General features: G+C 48.7%; 1 long non-coding RNA gene across 1 annotated transcript in view; it reads right to left on the bottom strand.

Moving 5' to 3' along the window:
• The window catches only part of LOC310681406, a 157,289-nt gene that overhangs the window by 103,494 nt on the left and 36,751 nt on the right, over positions 1–17,044 (bottom strand). The gene's annotated exons all lie outside the window — the stretch shown is intronic.

The following is a 17,044-nucleotide window of genomic DNA, read 5'->3' as shown; positions in this document are numbered from 1 at the left end:
TGAATTCCAATAAGGCTACAGTACATACCATTGCCTTATCTGTCACATATTCTACTAATAAATTTGTGGATGTTTATTCAAAACCTGCCAAGGAGTCCAAATTGTTTTGTTGTTTTTTTAGATAATTTGTAAACAGTTCCCATTCTTCCTTGAAGTCACGATTGCCCTTCTCACGTAATTTATATGTCAACTTTGCCAACTCTGCATAACTCATCAATTTTTCTTGCCGTTGTTCTTTTGTTGGGGTTTCCTCATTCTTCCGTCCTTGTGCTAGCAAGACGCTGTTGTTGTATACATAAATAGATTGTTTGTTTTTATTGACAGGTCTCGTCCTAAAATCCCTAACAAAAATGCTTCTGGTTTCTTTACAAATGTCATTTTAAACATTTTTTTCAATTCATTCTATATCATCTCCCAAGGATTGCCTTCCTTATAATTTCACGGGATTGTAAGTAAGTAAGTAAATTTTTATTTATACGCCGCCCTCCCCGGCCAAGACTGGGCTCAGGGCGGCTAACATCAAATATCAAATACATGAAAAAACAATCAAACAATTGATTAAAATACAGCTTAAAAAATTAGAATCAGGGTAAAATTAAATGACTGCCCACGAATTACAACCATAGGGGTCGGGAACCTCAAGTAATCATCAAGGCCAGCTATCCATGTTGGTCCCACATGAGCTGATAAAAGGGCAAAGAGGTAACTTACAGGGTCCCATGGAGCGGGGCATCAAACTGGGCCCGGACTGAAGGCCAGGCCATCTCCATCTTGCAGGCTCTGTGGAAGGATGTCAAGTCCCACAGGGCCCTGGTCTCCTGCGATGGGGTGTACCACCACAGACTGGGGCCAAAGCTGAAAAGGCCCTGGCCCTGGTTGAGGCCAGTTTAACCTCCTTAAGGCCCGGGACTGCCAAGATATTATGATTTGCGAACCGTAAGGTCCTCTGCGGGGCATACCAGGAGAGGCGGTCCCGTAGGTACGTGGGTCCTAGGCCGTATAGGGCTTTAAAGGTTAAAACCAGCACCTTAAACCTGACCCTGTACTCCACCGGGAGGCAGTGCAGTTGGTAAAGCATTGTAGAGTTGGAAAGGGGCACCAGGGTCATCCAACCCAACCCCCTACAATGCAGGATCCTTTCACCCAATGTGGGGCTCAAACCCATGACTCTGGGATTTTGAATCCGTTGGTTTGGTGCTGACCTTTAAAGCCCTAAACGGCCTCGGTCCTGTATCCCTGAAGGAGCGTCTCCACCCCCATCATTCTGTCCAGACACTAAGGTCCAGCTCCAAGGGCCTTCTGGCGGTTCCCTCGCTGCGAGAAGCAAAGTTACAGGGAACCAGGCAGAGGGCCTTCTCGGTGGTGGCGCCCGAACTGTGGAATGCTCTCCCTTCAGATGTCAAAGAGATAAACAACTATCTGACGTTTAGAAGACACCTGAAGGCAGCCCTGTTTAGGGAAGCTTTTAATGTCTGATGCTGTATTGTTTTTAATATTCAGTTGGAAGCCACCCAGAATGGCTGGGGAAACCCAGCCAGATGGGCGGGGTATAAATAAATAAATTATTATTATTATTATTATTATTATTATTATTATTATTATTATTACAGTGGTACCTTGGGTTACATACGCTTCAGGTTAGATACGCTTCAGGTTACAGACTCTGCTAACCCAGAAATAGTACCTTGGGTTAAGAACGTTGCTTCAGGAGGAGAACAGAAATAGCGTGGTAGTGACGCGGCGCAGCGGCAGGCCCCATTAGCTAAGGTGGTGCTTCAGGTTAAGAACAGTTTCAGGTTAAAAACGGACCTCTGGAACGAATTAAGTACTTAACCCGAGGTACCAATGTATTATTAGTGGGTTCTCTGCTCTGGAACAGCAGAAAAGAAGCTTTCTCCATCTTCCACGTGACAGCCTTTGCGATATCGGAAGATGACTATCCTATCACCTCAGTGGAGAAAACTTCCACAGAAGTTTCATTGGGGTCATTTCCAGCTGTATCTACACTGGAGCTCAGCAGATCTCTTAAGGAAGGTGGTGCCTTTCAACAAAATGAAATTGTTTCCAAATACAACCATCCTGTTCCCAAGGAAACAAGACTTACCATGGTTTCCGCCTCTGATAAATTTTAGATATCCCCTTTTAATAGGTGGATGTGATCCTTCTTGACAGCTTTCGATCCAGAGACTGACCTTTCCTGCCGCTTTTCAGCTTGATCCTGCCTCTAGCCGGGGAACCGAAATCCTCAGCGGCTTTCTCGGGATTGTATCTAGGCTGCCCAAGATGGAGATTCCTCTCCTCTTCCCCCCGCTGACTATTTTTATCCAATTTAATGCTTTTAGGAGATCTCGCAGGGTGAAAAGAGGGGAAACCTCAGCGGGCCTAAAAGGCAGAACTGAATGGCAAAATGGAAAGGAGTTTTGCTGTTCAGTATCTGCATAGAGCGAACTAGTCCTCCCAAGACTAATTAGGGAGAATAATTATTTGCAAGGCGGGTGGGCAGAGGAAACCTGGACCTCTGGATTGGCCAATAGGACCTGCAAGCTTACTACTACTACTACTACTAATACTAATAATAATAATAATTTTTTATTTATACCCCACCCTTCCTGGTTCAAAAACCAGGCTCAGGGTGGCTAACAACAAATTTAAAATATTCTTTAAAATTATTCTCCCTAATTAGTCTTGGGAGGACTAGTTCTGACCAGTCACCAACTTAAAGGTAAAGGGACCCCTGACCATTAGGTCCAGTCGTGGCTGACTCTGGGGTTGCGGTGCTCATCTCGCTTTACTGGCCGAGGGAGCCGGCGTACAGCTTCCGGGTCATGTGCCCAGCAGGACTAAGCCGCTTCTTGCACAACGGGACACCAAAACCAGATCAGCGCATGGAAAAGCCATTTACCTTCCCGCCATAGCGGTACCTATTTACTTGCACTTTGACATGCTTTCGAACTGCTACGTAGGCAGGAGCTGTGACAGAGCAACGGGAGCTCACCCCATCATGGGGATTCGAACGGCAGACCTTCTGATCAGCAGGTCTAAGAGGCTCAGTGGTTTAGACCACAGTGCCACCTGGGTCCCTATGCCACCAACTTAAAGGTAAAGGGACCCCTGAGCGTTAGGGCCAGTCATGACCGACTCTGGGGTTGCGGCACTTTACTGACCGAGGGAGCCGTCGTACAGCTTCCAGGTCATGTGGCCAGCAGGACTAAGCCGCTTCTGGCGAACCAGAGCAGCACACGGAAACGTCGTTTACTTTCCCGCAGGAGCGGTACCTATTTATCTACTTGCACTTTGACGTGCTTTCGAACTGCTAGGTTGGAAGGAGCAGGGACCGAGCAATGGGAGCTCACCCTGTCACGGGGATTTGAACCGCCGACCTTCTGATCGGCAAGCCCTAGGCTCTGTGGTTTAACCCACAATGCCACCCGCGTCCCTATGCCACCGATTTAAATGGCCTTAAAAGAGGATTGGACAAATTTGTCGAGGAGAGGGCTATCCGTGGCTACTAGCCACAATGGCGTCTTAGCTTCTTCGAGCATCTGCTTTACATACAGGTTCCTGATTCAATTCCTGACACTGTGTGCAATAGTGCTCTATTTTGGCATCAGGCAGTTTTCTTTGATTCTGTTTTCATAACAAATCCCCTCAGTGCCAGCTAGCAGGGCCAGGGATGTTGGGATTTGCAGTCAACCAACATCTGGAAGGAACCACATTTCTGCCTCTGTTTACAACACCCCCAACAGATTTCTTTCCCTCTTCATTGGAAGCCTCCAAGGAAATATTTAGCAGCGCGTCCCTTTGGTAAAGGGCTCCCAGCCATGCGCCTGAACCAGACCACCACCTGAGCGCCGCAAGGAATGAAAAAGGGGTCAAAGACAGTGATGCTTTTGAAAACCCCAATCTGCTGCGTGCAAAGCTTACACAGCTTCGTTCTGCAAATCTTAAACCAAGGCTAACTGCAGTGGAGACGGCTGGCCCTTGAAGCATGTCGACGGGCGACGCACACTAGCCTTGAGCAGCTCTCACGCGGAGAACATCGCTCCTGCCAAGGGATGCTCGCAGAACATTGACTCTAATTATGTAAGGAGTGGCACCCTCCCCGTTCAACACCCTGGCGTCTCGCAACGTGGCTCAAGATCGTTTGAAACTAGAAAATCATGGAGCACATTCACAAAATACAGTGGTACCTCTGGCTGCGAACGGGATCCGTTCCAGAGGCCCGATCACAACATGAAAAGAGCGCAACCTTAAGTGCTGTATCTGCGCAGGTGCACAGCGTGATTTGGTGTTTGTGCACATGCGCGAAGCGCGATTTAGCGCTACTGCGCATGCGCGAGCAGCAAAACCCGGAAGTAACCCTTTCTGGTACTTCCGGGTCGCCGCAGGACGCAACCTGAGAAAACGTAACATGAAGCAAACGTAACATGAGGTATGACTGTACAGGAGAAGCCACAACCCTGAAAAATACTTTTAAGTGCATCATTAAAAACGTGAGAGTTGGGGACCGGAAATAAGACGTGACCTTTGCAGCACAAATACTGGCATAACCGTGATTTGTTGGCAGTGCAAAGTTCTTCTCCCAGCCTGCCCATATTCTGCAAAAGAGGCTCCCTTTCAGCCAGTTTGCTTGCCTGGCTCCTAGCCTATTCCCAGTTGCAAAGCAAAGGGAAGGAGTTTAATTAACCGGGCACCGTAATCCGAAGCTGCAGAGTGTCTCTGTGCTGTTGCCGCCTTCCAGCGTTGCATCAAAACCTTTGGGGAACTCTGAGCTGCGCGGGCAAAAGAGGGGGCAGCCCCCTCTCTGCTTTTTCATCTTCAAAGCACTCGGCAACCATTTGATCAGAACCACACATCCCTCCCTGGAGTGAGGATCTCGGCTCCTAATCACAGAACCGAAGAATTGTAGAATTGGAAAGGGACCCCATGGGTCATCCAGCCCAACCCCCTTGTTGCAGAAATGACTTGGGGGGGACGACCCACATCTTTAAAGTTGTTACAATGTTACAAATATCATGCCTGAATGTATCCTTTCGACTTGACAGCTCAGGGAAGATACCCAGCTTTATAAATTCGTAGAAAATCCATACTTTAACCGACTCTCCTCATTCCAAGGCCATTTTAACCCTTAAAGAAAGGTGAATTTGGGCTCCACCTCCCCACATGAACCAAGAAGCAGGAACTCAGGTAGGCAGCAGGAACAGGGCATCCTGCCATAATTCCCAAGCACGAGAGCACAGACACTGGACATCCGCCGAGGCAGTTGAGCAAGTCAGGTATTCTGAAAGCCCATCTCCAGACTGAGAGCAAGGATATGTCCAGAGTTTTATTGTTCTTTCGGTGATGGGGACTTAAGAGGTGTTGGAAAAGGGGTCTGAGAAAGTGACCTAATGTTGAATTTGTATTGTTGTTGTTGTTTAGTCATTTAGTCGTGTCCGCCTCTTTGTGACCCCCTGGACCAGAGCACGCCAGGAACTCCTGTCCTCCACTGCCTCCCGCAGTTTGGTCAAACTCATGCTGGTAGCTTCAAGAACACTGTATGGGTACAGGTAAAGGGACACCTGACAATTAAGTCCAGTCGTGAATGACTCTGGGGTTGCGGAGCTCATCTCGCTTTACTGGCTGAGGATGCCGACGTTTGTCTGCTTCCGCAGACAGTTTTTCCGGGTCATGTGGCCAGCATGACTAAGCCGCTTCTTGCAAAACCAGAGCAATGCACAGAAACGCCGTTTACCTTCCCGCCAGAGCGGTGCCTATTTATCTACTTGCACTTTGAGGTGCTTTCGAACTGCTAGGTTGGCAGGAGCTGGGACCGAATAACGGGAGCTCACCCCGTCGCGGGGATTCGAACTGCCGACCTTTTGATCGGCAAGCCCAAGAGGCTCAGTGGTTTAGACCACAGCGCCACCGACGTCCCTTGTATACCCCCCCCCATTTGTGACATGCTAATGATGTAGTGATGATGCATCAATGATGCCTCTCGAAGTGTATTCTGGGGGAAAGAGGGGAGTTTTAAAAGAGGATGTCACCCCATGCTTGGGCTTCTTACTCCTGTGGGGACCTGTTGCACAACAATAAAGATTGTGGTCTACTGACCGCTGTTTTGCTCCAAATTACCTGGCTGGAACTTCCTTCTTTTACTGACCTCATGGAGCCGCAGGGGATGTGCACGCAGGGGATGTGACGAGCTGGGCTGTTGTGTAGTCTCTAACCCCAGAATTTTTTCCCTTAACAGCCTAAGGGTTCGCCTCTCCGCTCCTCCACATGCAGCTGCTGGGTGACCTTGGGCCAGTCACACTTCTCTGAAGTCTCTCAGCCCCACTCACCTCACAGAGTGTTTGTTGTGGGGGAGGAAGGGAAAGGAGAATGTTAGCCGCTTTGAGACTCCTTAAAGGGAGTGAAAGGCGGGATATCAAATCCAAACTCTTCTTCTTCTTCTTCTTCTAAAATGTGAAACTGAGTCAGGAAGAGACAAAGGAAGGGAGGGCAATAGAAGGTGAAGAAATGGAGGCAGTGAGAGATTTTACTTTCTTGGGCTCCATGATCACTGCAGATGGTGACAGTAGTCACAAAATTAAAAGACGCCTGCTTCTTGGGAGAAAAGCGATGACAAACCTAGACAGCATCTTAAAAAGCAGAGACATCACCTTGCCAACAAAGGTCCGTACAGTAAAAGCTATCGTTTTCCCAGTAGTGATGTATGGAAGTGAGAACTGGACCATAAAGAAGGCTGATCACCGAAGAATTGACGCTTTTGAATTCTGGTGCTGGAGGAGACTCTGGAGAGTCCCATGGACAGCAAGAAGATCAAACATGTCCATTCTGAAGGAAATCAGCCCTGAGTGCTCACTGGAAGGACAGATCCTGAAGCTGAGGCTACAAGACTTTGGCCACCTCATGAGAAGAGAAGACTCCCTGGAAAAGACCCTGATGTTGGGAAAGATGGAGGGCACAAGGAGAAGGGGACGACAGAGGATGAGATGGTGGGACAGTGTTCTCGAAGCGACCAAACTGCGGGAGGCAGTGGAAGACAGGAGGGCCTGGCGTGCTCTGGTCCATGGGGTCACAAAGAGTCGGACACGACTAAACGACTAAACAACAACAAAAGGCAAGCTTGCAGTGCTAGGAGTGGATCCCAAGCTACTTTCTTTTTCTTACCTTAACAATGTTTTTACTTTTCAAAATATAACAAGCACAGGCAGCATTGTATAACTTGGCATTCGTTGCATCGCAAGATATAGAGGTCAATAGAATTTGGGGTTTTCCTCTCTGTCTCTTGGACAGGCTAGCATGATTTATCCATGCATTTAATTTGTAACATTTATAAAACGATTTCCCATCAACATTCCACCAAGCCTAATTCAATAAAAACAGCATTAAAAATTACAGTAAAAAAATGGGGGGGGGGGGTAGAAATATGTAAAGCCTTCGGCTCCGGTCAATGGTGCCAATCACAAGAAAAGGAGATTTGCATATTTGGAAAGGAAAAGAGCAGCAGCCAATCCAATGCAGGGAGGACCAAGCAAGAGTAGAGTTGGAAGGGACCCCGGGGTCATCTAGCCCAACCCCCTGATATGCCCACAATTAGCAATTTCAGGGGAGTAGGGGGCAGCTCACTGAAATATACTCGGAGTCATGCTCTTTATTCAGCTCATAATTGTGAGGAATGGAAGTTCCCCCCAAAATGTCTGCTTTATATACATTATTTACACAATGGGCCCCACGTGATTGGCTAATTCTGGGATTCTCCTATAGGCCAATCAGGTTGCGGATTCACTTCCACCTGGAGTTGGATTGGGTGGCTCCTGTGGACCAATCAGACTGCTGCATTCTGGATCCTATTGTTCTAGGACCAATAGGCTGCTTCATTCTGGATTCTGGATCCTATTGTTCTAGGACCAATCAGACTGCTGCATTCTGGATCCTATTGTTCTAGGACCAATCAGACTGCTGCATTCTGGATCGTATTGTTCTAGGACCAATCAGACTGCTGCATTCTGGATCCTATTGTTCTAGGATCCTATTCAACGCAGTACATAACACTCACAATGGTCCTAAATTGGATCAGGGCCTGTGCCTGTTAGTTACACTTCAGGCACAGGCCTTGATCCAGATTAGGACCGTGGGTTTCCCCTACTCCCCTGAAATTGCTAATTATGTATATATATACAGTATGCGTCCACACAGCTGCTAATTGTGAGAATGGTGTTATGTCTAAACCTCAGATGTCTGGCAAAACTTGTTTGCTCAGTGTGCCTAATGGAACATGAAAAAGGAACCAGAAAGAGAATGTTAATTTTCAGTGGCAGTAAAGAGCTGACGGAGAAGGGCTTATAATTCATCTTTTAAAAATGCCTCCAGGCAAGTAACAAAACCATCCATGGTCACCATTTGCATAAAATGGATGAGGGTAAAAAACACACAAGAGAAACCAAAAATGAAATAATTGCAGGGCAACAGCCAGAGAGTTTGTGATCAGCATAAAAGTGCTGGTGGGGGGAGCAAAATCATGCTTTAAACAGGTTTTTTTGTTTTAAAGGCTTCTACAGAAAGGCCTTGGCAGCTGGTCTCTCTAGGAAAGCGGGTGGGAGAGGTTCTTGTCGCAGTTTTATTTCTTTTAATTAAATTCCTACCGTGCTCCTCCTTCGAAAGGAGCACAGGCCTGGGCAGCGACACAAACATAAAATGAAAAGATCTAAATAATTTCTTTAAAAAACAACACTTTTTTAAAAGTCACATACTTTGGAAATTGCTCTGAGGTTTTTTTCCCCTTCTGATTAAGGTTGCCAGGAGCAGTATCTCTTCAGCTATCAAAGCTCTGGGTGACAGAAATGCTTTGTATCTCCATGTAGAATGTTAATAATGAGAAAAACAGACACAGTGCCCTAGGCAAGGCATTCCAGTACTGGGAGGCCACCACCGAGAAGGCCCCGTCACTGGTCAGCCCCAACCAGCCAACAAGCAGCACCACCCCGTTGATTGTCGGGCTGGGATAGTTGGTACCAGGGGGGCTGCCCTCTGTGTGTGTGTGTGTTGGTGTTGCAAAGTGGTGTACAACACACACTGCTGAAGAAACTTGCAACACTTGCAGGCTTGGCTATTCCGATTCAAATAGCCAGTCTAGATGACTCCGTACCATAACCTGTACATCAATAGTTATATATATATATATATATATATGCAGGTTTTGGTGTCCTCGGGTGTCTTCCCGTGTAAAAGTTGGGGTGTCTAGGCGACGTTTCGACGAGGTCTCACTCGTCATCTTCAGGCTGGTGCTTTCGGCTTCTTGTTACTGGAACAGAGCAGGATCTCAGTGTTTGAGTTCCTATAAATACTGTTGAGGAGGTGTGGTGTATAGCCTCCAATGTTCTGGGCAGAGAGGAGGTTCCCAGGCTGGTGTGCCTTTTCTTCTTTTGTTCCTTAATTACTTGAGGGATATCTTGAGTGATTTCTTGAGTGATTTCCTGAATCCCACTTAGGTGGGTCATTAGGTGTGGATTAGTTGCTAAAGCCTTCGTGTCTTGAACTCTTGAACTTTGTGAAGAGTTTTTCTGAGAAGATGGCTGTACTGCACTTGGTTGTGCTCTGGCTTGGCTTCGTGTATAGGGGCGAGCTGTGGTTTTGTGGCCTGTGCCAGCCAGATCTGTGTAGGGATTGCAGGGGGGTGCAGCATCCGGAGGTGCCACCCTGGTTTGGCTACTGGATGGTGTCTGTAATTTATCTGTGGAGAGGGTCTGGGTTTGGGTCTGGTGTGGTTGATTGGTGATGGCGTTCTGTGTGCCTCTGGATCTGGTGTCAGATTTTGTGGGGAGGGCTAATTTCCAGATGTCTGGCAAGCGGGATGTGTCGTCACGCTTGTTCATGTTGTGAGGGTGTTTCTCTATCTCGATGGCTTCCATGATTATTCTCTTGTGGTGATGTTCCATGTTAAAGAGCAAGAATCTCTCAAATGTGTTAATTGCCAATGGATACCAGCAAAACAGGGTTACGAAGCTAATCCAAAAAGAAACACCCCCCAAAAACCAAGACACAGAAGAAAACAATGGCATAGCCCTCCTTCCTTATATCAAGGGCACTACAGATAAAATTAGCAAAATCCTCCATAAACACAATATCAAAACAGCCTTTTGCACCAACCAAAAAATAGCCAATATCCTCAGAAACCCCAAGGATAAAATTCAGTTGGAAAACCAAGGGGTCTATGAAATACCCTGCAAAGTCTGCCCAGCCACGTACATTGGACAAACAAACAGACGAATAAATGCACGGATCGCAGAACACAAGAATGCCGTCAAAAAAGAAGAAAAAACTTCCTCTCTTTTCCAACACATGAAAGAAACAGGACACGAAATTAATTTTGCAGATTCCAAATTGCTCTTTAACATGGAACATCACCACAAGAGAATAATCATGGAAGCCATCGAGATAGAGAAACACCCTCACAACATGAACAAGCGTGACGACACATCCCGCTTGCCAGACATCTGGAAATTAGCCCTCCCCACAAAATCTGACACCAGATCCAGAGGCACACAGAACGCCATCACCAATCAACCACACCAGACCCAAACCCAGACCCTCTCCACAGATAAATTACAGACACCATCCAGTAGCCAAACCAGGGTGGCACCTCCGGATGCTGCACCCCCCTGCAATCCCTACACAGATCTGGCTGGCACAGGCCACAAAACCACAGCTCGCCCCTATACACGAAGCCAAGCCAGAGCACAACCAAGTGCAGTACAGCCATCTTCTCAGAAAAACTCTTCACAAAGTTCAAGAGTTCAAGACACGAAGGCTTTAGCAACTAATCCACACCTAATGACCCACCTAAGTGGGATTCAGGAAATCACTCAAGAAATCACTCAAGATATCCCTCAAGTAATTAAGGAACAAAAGAAGAAAAGGCACACCAGCCTGGGAACCTCCTCTCTGCCCAGAACATTGGAGGCTATACACCACACCTCCTCAACAGTATTTATAGGAACTCAAACACTGAGATCCTGCTCTGTTCCAGTAACAAGAAGCCGAAAGCACCAGCCTGAAGATGACGAGTGAGACCTCGTCGAAACGTCGCCTAGACACCCCAACTTTTACACGGGAAGACACCCGAGGACACCAAAACCTGCATTCCTGTACCCGTGAAAATCTACGAAAGCATATATATATATATATATATATATATATATATATATATATATGTGTGTGTGTCAGGGAACTGCCATCGGCAGGACAGGAGGTGCCAAGGCTCTCTGAGGTAGAGAGAGACTTGACACCTGAAGAGGGAACCAGTAGGGGGCGAACAGGAACGTCAAGGGAAGGAGAGTCGGAGGAATGGCTCAGAGATGCTTCCAGTGAAAACAGTGGGGAAGTCTCAGGACCTCCTATAGGAACACCCGTTCCTCGGCGGAAACTGTCACGCAGAGAGTCCAGAAGACGTGTTTCCGTTAAGGAGCTTTTATGTTGGAAACGTTTCCGAAAGCAGCCACTTTCGGATTCTGCTAGCGACTGACGCAGCCATGCTGGAGGGGCTCCGTCACAGGCAGAGGTTTGAGAAGCTGTTCAAACTCTGAGGGATTGCAATTTACACACAAGCAGCTCTTCATCCCATCACAGCAATCCGAAAGTCACCGAAAGCTAGCTTGTGCCAGGGAGAGGCATCATGAGCGAACCAGCAGGAACCGGAGGGGCAGCTGGAGGAGGTCCAAGCCTGGAGGAAAGGTATAGGACGTTGGAAATCCAGCTTGCCTTGCAGACGGCGAGGCTGGAAGAAAGGAGGGCTCAGGATGCAGAGAGGGGGAGGGAGAAAGCCACCCCACTCAACAGAAAGATGCCAGGATTGGTGCAGAAATTTGGGGGGGACCCCAGGAACTACCATGCCTTTAGGACAGAGATGCAATATGCTCTTAATCTGCAATTCGATGACTTCCCTGATGAGGAATCGCGAGTGGCTTTTGTAATTAGCCACCTCGAATCAGGGGCGAAGGACTGGGTTAGACCCTTGATGGCAGCAAATAATGAGATCCTAAAGGACGCGATGAAGTTTTTTCGTGCCATGGACCTGATGTTTTCCAGTGACATTGAGCAGGGAGGGGTGCGAAGGCAGTTAATGGCTTGCAAACAGGGAAACCGGACTGTCCGTGAGTACTGGACTGAGTTCACTATGTTGATTCATCGATTGGGGTGGGACTTGGCTTCTGAGCCCATTCAAATGCTTTTCGAAGAGGGTCTGTCTTCGTCCTTGAAAGATGAACTTTCCCGGAACCCCAGAGCAGAGTCTATGGACCAGCTGACTAAAGCCGCGCTAGCCATTGGAGCGCGCCAGGAAGCGAGGGCTTTGGAGAAGCGGGAGGGGAAAGGAGAACGTTGGAGGGAGCTCCGCATTCCAGACATTCCAGAGCAGCCTTTCCCACCGGCAGAGCCGATGGAAGTGGGAACAGCGCGTGCGCGCACAGTTTCAAACATCGGTGAAGGGCGGAAGAAAGAGGGAAAGGGCGGGAAAAAATGCTATCTCTGCCAACAGCCAGGACACTTTGCCAGAGTCTGTCCACGGAGAAAGGAATGGCAAGGCATGGCAGGAGCTGTTGGGGGAGAGGAGGAGGAAAGCACAGAGCAAGTAAAAGCCAACGCCTGGCTGCCGTCGGGGCACAGCAGCCAGGCTCAAAAGCAGTGAGAGTGCCCGCACCAGAACCTCCCAGACCTGCTCTAGTGATAGAGGTGTTGCTAGAGCTGCCAAATGGACACCCCCTACAGATCAAGGCCCTGCTGGATTCAGGCAGCTCCTGTAATTTCATGAGTAAGGAGTTCGCAGCTGAGCACCAGATACAAACCCTCCCCTTAAGTAAACCCCTGCAGGTAACCACGATTGACGGCAGAGAGCTGTTGGGAGGAGAAGTGAACCAACAGACAGTCCCCATGATAATGAGGGTGGCAAGACACACCGAGAGGATAGCGTTTAATGTGGCCACATTGGGAGGAGCTCCCATTATTTTGGGGATGAGCTGGCTGGCACTTCACGATCCTCTAGTGGGATGGCACCAGAGGGTGGTCTCCTTTGGGTCGGCGCATTGCCTGGAACACTGCAAGCAGGGGAAGGATCCAGGGGGAGCCAAGATCACCTTAGCTGGGATGGAGGTAATGAAGCAAGGGGAGGTGCCTCCGCAATATGCAGATCTGAGCAACGTATTCAGCGAAAGAGAAGCGGACAAACTGCCGCCGCATAGACCCTTTGACTGTCAAATCAACCTACTCCCGGGGGCTCAACTCCCAGTGGGCAAGCTGTACGCCATGTCAGACAGGGAGATGCAGGAGCTGAGGGAGTTCATTGACAAAAACCTGAAGAGGGGTTTCATCAGAGAGTCCCGAGCGGTGGGGGGCAGCCCAGTGTTTTTTGTGGACAAAAAAAACACAGATAAGCCGAGACTTGTAGTGGATTTCAGGGCCCTAAACGCCGTGTCGGAACCCCTGGCCTTTCCTATGCCCCGAATTGATGACATTCTGACCAGGGTGAGGAAGGGGAAGATTTTTACAAAACTGGACCTGCGGGGGGCGTATAATCTGATACGAATAAGGAAGGGGGATGAATGGAAGACCACCATGTTCACCCCTTTGGGAGCATTTGAATACCTCGTAATGCCCTTCGGTCTCCAAGCCGGCTCCGCATGTTTTCAAGCTTTCATCAACCACGTCCTGGGGCCGTTGCTCTACAAGAATTGTGTGGCCTTTTTGGATGACGTGTTGGTGTATTCGGAAAATGAAGAGCAGCATGTGAGGGACGTGAGAGAAGTGTTGGGCCGGCTGCAAGCCAATCAGCTGTGGGTGAAACTGGAGAAGTGCCAGTTTCATGCCAAGGAGGTGGAATTCCTGGGGTACCGCCTGTCAGACCAAGGATTGGCCATGGATCCAGGCAAGGTCCAGGCGGTGCTGGAATGGAAGACACCGAAAACCAAGAAGGATGTGCAAAGATTCCTGGGGTTTGGGAACTTTTATCGGAAGTTCATCAAGAATTTTGCACACTTGACGGCGCCCATCACCGACTGCCTCAGTAGCAAGAAGAAATTTGTTTGGACGGCGGAGGCGGAGAGAGCTTTTGAAGAACTGAAAAGGGCTTTCGCTTCGGAAGAACAACTTCTGCATGTGGACCTACAGAAGCCCATGAGGGTGGAGACAGACGCGTCAGACAGAGCGGTGGGGGCTGTGCTTCTTCAGCCGGGAAGAAATACGTCGGAGTGGAGACCGTGTGCCTTTTTCTCGAGGAAGCTGAATAAGTCCGAGCGGAACTACACGGTGTATGACAGGGAACTACTTGCCATTCACGAAGCGTTCCGGAGGTGGAGACATTTATTGATTGGGGCACAACACAAGGTGCAAGTGTGCACCGACCACAAGAATTTGGAGTATTGGAGAACAGCTCGAGTACTCAACCAACGGCAAGTGAGATGGGCACAGGAATTTTCCAAATTCCACTTTGAGATTTGTTATGTACCAGGCCCAGAGAACGTCAGGGCGGACGCTCTCTCACGCAAACCAGAGTACTTGGAAGGGGAGGGGGCAAGCGAAGAAAGACATGTCATTCCTGAGGACCGCTGGGTGTGTGGGGCGGCGCTGGTGGGGAGACGAGAGCTGGTAGAAGAAACGGAAACTGACGAATATGCCCAAAATAAGCTCAGAGGCCTCAGGGGAGAGGGTGAGAGCCCGGAGGGTTTTGAAGAAAGAAATGGGGCATTGTATTACAAAGGGGCACTGTATATACCAGAAGGTGAATTGAGAGGGAGGGTACTCAAGCAGTTGCATGATAGTCCCACGGCGGGACATTTTGGACAACACAAGACCATGTGGATGGTCACCAGGGAGTTTTGGTGGCCCAAGGTGAGGGAAGATGTAAAGGAGTATGTAAGAGGGTGTGACCAATGCCAGAGGGCCAAGGGGGAAAGAAGGGCGCCGGCAGGGTTATTGGAACCACTACCCACGCCAGAACGGCCTTGGGAGGCGGTATCAATAGATTTTATGACGGATCTGCCCAAATCCAAAGGGAAGACGGCCATCATGGTAGTAGTGGACCTGTTAACTAAGATGTGCCACTTTGTAGCATGTTCACATGCAGTCACAGCGGAAGAAACAGCGAAGTTGTTTGTAGAACACGTCTTCCGGCTGCATGGCGCCCCCTTGAGGGTTGTCTCGGACCGCGGGAAACAATTTACTTCCAGGTTCTGGAGGAAGCTCATGAGCTTGCTGCACGTGGAAGTCAATTTTTCGACGGCCCGGCATCCTGAAACCAACGGGCAGGCGGAAAGAGCAAATGGCATCCTCCAACAATATCTGAGGTGCTATGTCAATGACAGAGGGAATGATTGGGTCGAAAAGCTGGCGCTGGCAGAATTTGCCTACAACAATGCGGAGCATGTGTCCACAGGGATGAGCCCCTTTTTGGCCAATTACGGGTGTCACCCCAGGGCATTCCCGGGGGAGGGGGGCGAGAGATGGAGCGTCCCAGCGGCCGAACATTTTGTAGAAGAGATGGAAGCGATCCATCGTCAGCTTCAGCTCAACTTAGAAAGGGCCAAGGCTCAATATAAGAAGCAGGCAGACAAGAACAGGAGGGAAGGTGAAACCATAAGGGTGGGGGATCAGGTGTGGTTGTCCACCCAAGGGTTGCCGTTCAAAGGGGGTTGTAAGAAATTAAGACCCAAGAGATTGGGACCCTTTGAGGTCATTCAGCAGGTCAACCCAGTGGCTTTCAAACTCCGGTTACCCAACCACATGAAATTGCATCCAGTGTTCCACAGGTCATTACTGTCACCGTACAAGGGGGGAGGTGAAGAGGAGCACACCAGGGGACCGGTCTTGGAAGAGAGGGAAAGCAGTAACCATGTAGCGGAAATCCTCGATTCCAGGTGGAAGGGCAATCAGGTGGAGTATTTAGTGGCGTGGGAAGGGGAACCGGAGTCAGAAAACACCTGGGTGACTGCAGAGGAGGTCAATGACGAGGTTTTAACAGAAACGTTCCACCAAAGATTCCCGCGGAAACCACAGCCGGTAACAAGGTTTAGAAGGGAGTATTTCGGCACCACAGACGAGGAAGAGGAACTGGAAGGATTCGCGGAGTCGGAGTTGGAAGAAGGAACGGACTCAGATGACGAGGAGTACCGAGAGACTAGGAACCACAACGAGTGGAGAAAGGTGTTCGAAACTTCAGACGATGAGGAAGGTTCTTTCCGGGGTTTTACCTCCTCACAACCCGTAGGGGAGGAGACGGGAGGGGGTGAAGGGGGCCCTGGAGGGGAGGTGGATGTCAGGGAACTGCCATCGGCAGGACAGGAGGTGCCAAGGCTCTCTGAGGTAGAGAGAGACTTGACACCTGAAGAGGGAACCAGTAGGGGGCGAACAGGAACGTCAAGGGAAGGAGAGTCGGAGGAATGGCTCAGAGATGCTTCCAGTGAAAACAGTGGGGAAGTCTCAGGACCTCCTATAGGAACACCCGTTCCTCGGCGGAAACTGTCACGCAGAGAGTCCAGAAGACGTGTTTCCGTTAAGGAGCTTTTATGTTGGAAACGTTTCCGAAAGCAGCCACTTTCGGATTCTGCTAGCGACTGACGCAGCCATGCTGGAGGGGCTCCGTCACAGGCAGAGGTTTGAGAAGCTGTTCAAACTCTGAGGGATTGCAATTTACACACAAGCAGCTCTTCATCCCATCACAATATGTGATTTATTGGTTTTTGTGCGTATTTTAAAACATAACATCCGACTTATAAATTACATAACAAACATCTGGCTGCAACAGCCTAAGACTTCCATCCTTCTTGACTAATGTTTTCTAACTTACTCTCTGATATTGCATTATGTTATTAGAATTATTACTATTAAGTCTGTATCAAAAATAAACAAATGAGAAGTTAATCTTCGCCATAATTTATAAAATTAACCTTACAAAACTTCTTTCAGCCTACTAGAGATGTCAGCTGTTTACAATTGTCGTTCAAATACACCATAAATTTATTCCAGTCTTTCAGGAAACTCTGATCTTGCTGGTTCCGAATTTTCCCAG

The sequence above is a fragment of the Podarcis tiliguerta genome, assembly GCF_965153285.1.
Source record: "Podarcis tiliguerta genome assembly, chromosome: 7".
NCBI lineage: Eukaryota > Metazoa > Chordata > Lepidosauria > Squamata > Lacertidae > Podarcis > Podarcis tiliguerta.
Note: the sequence above shows the minus strand (reverse complement) of the source record. Positions and strands in the feature narration are given on the sequence as shown.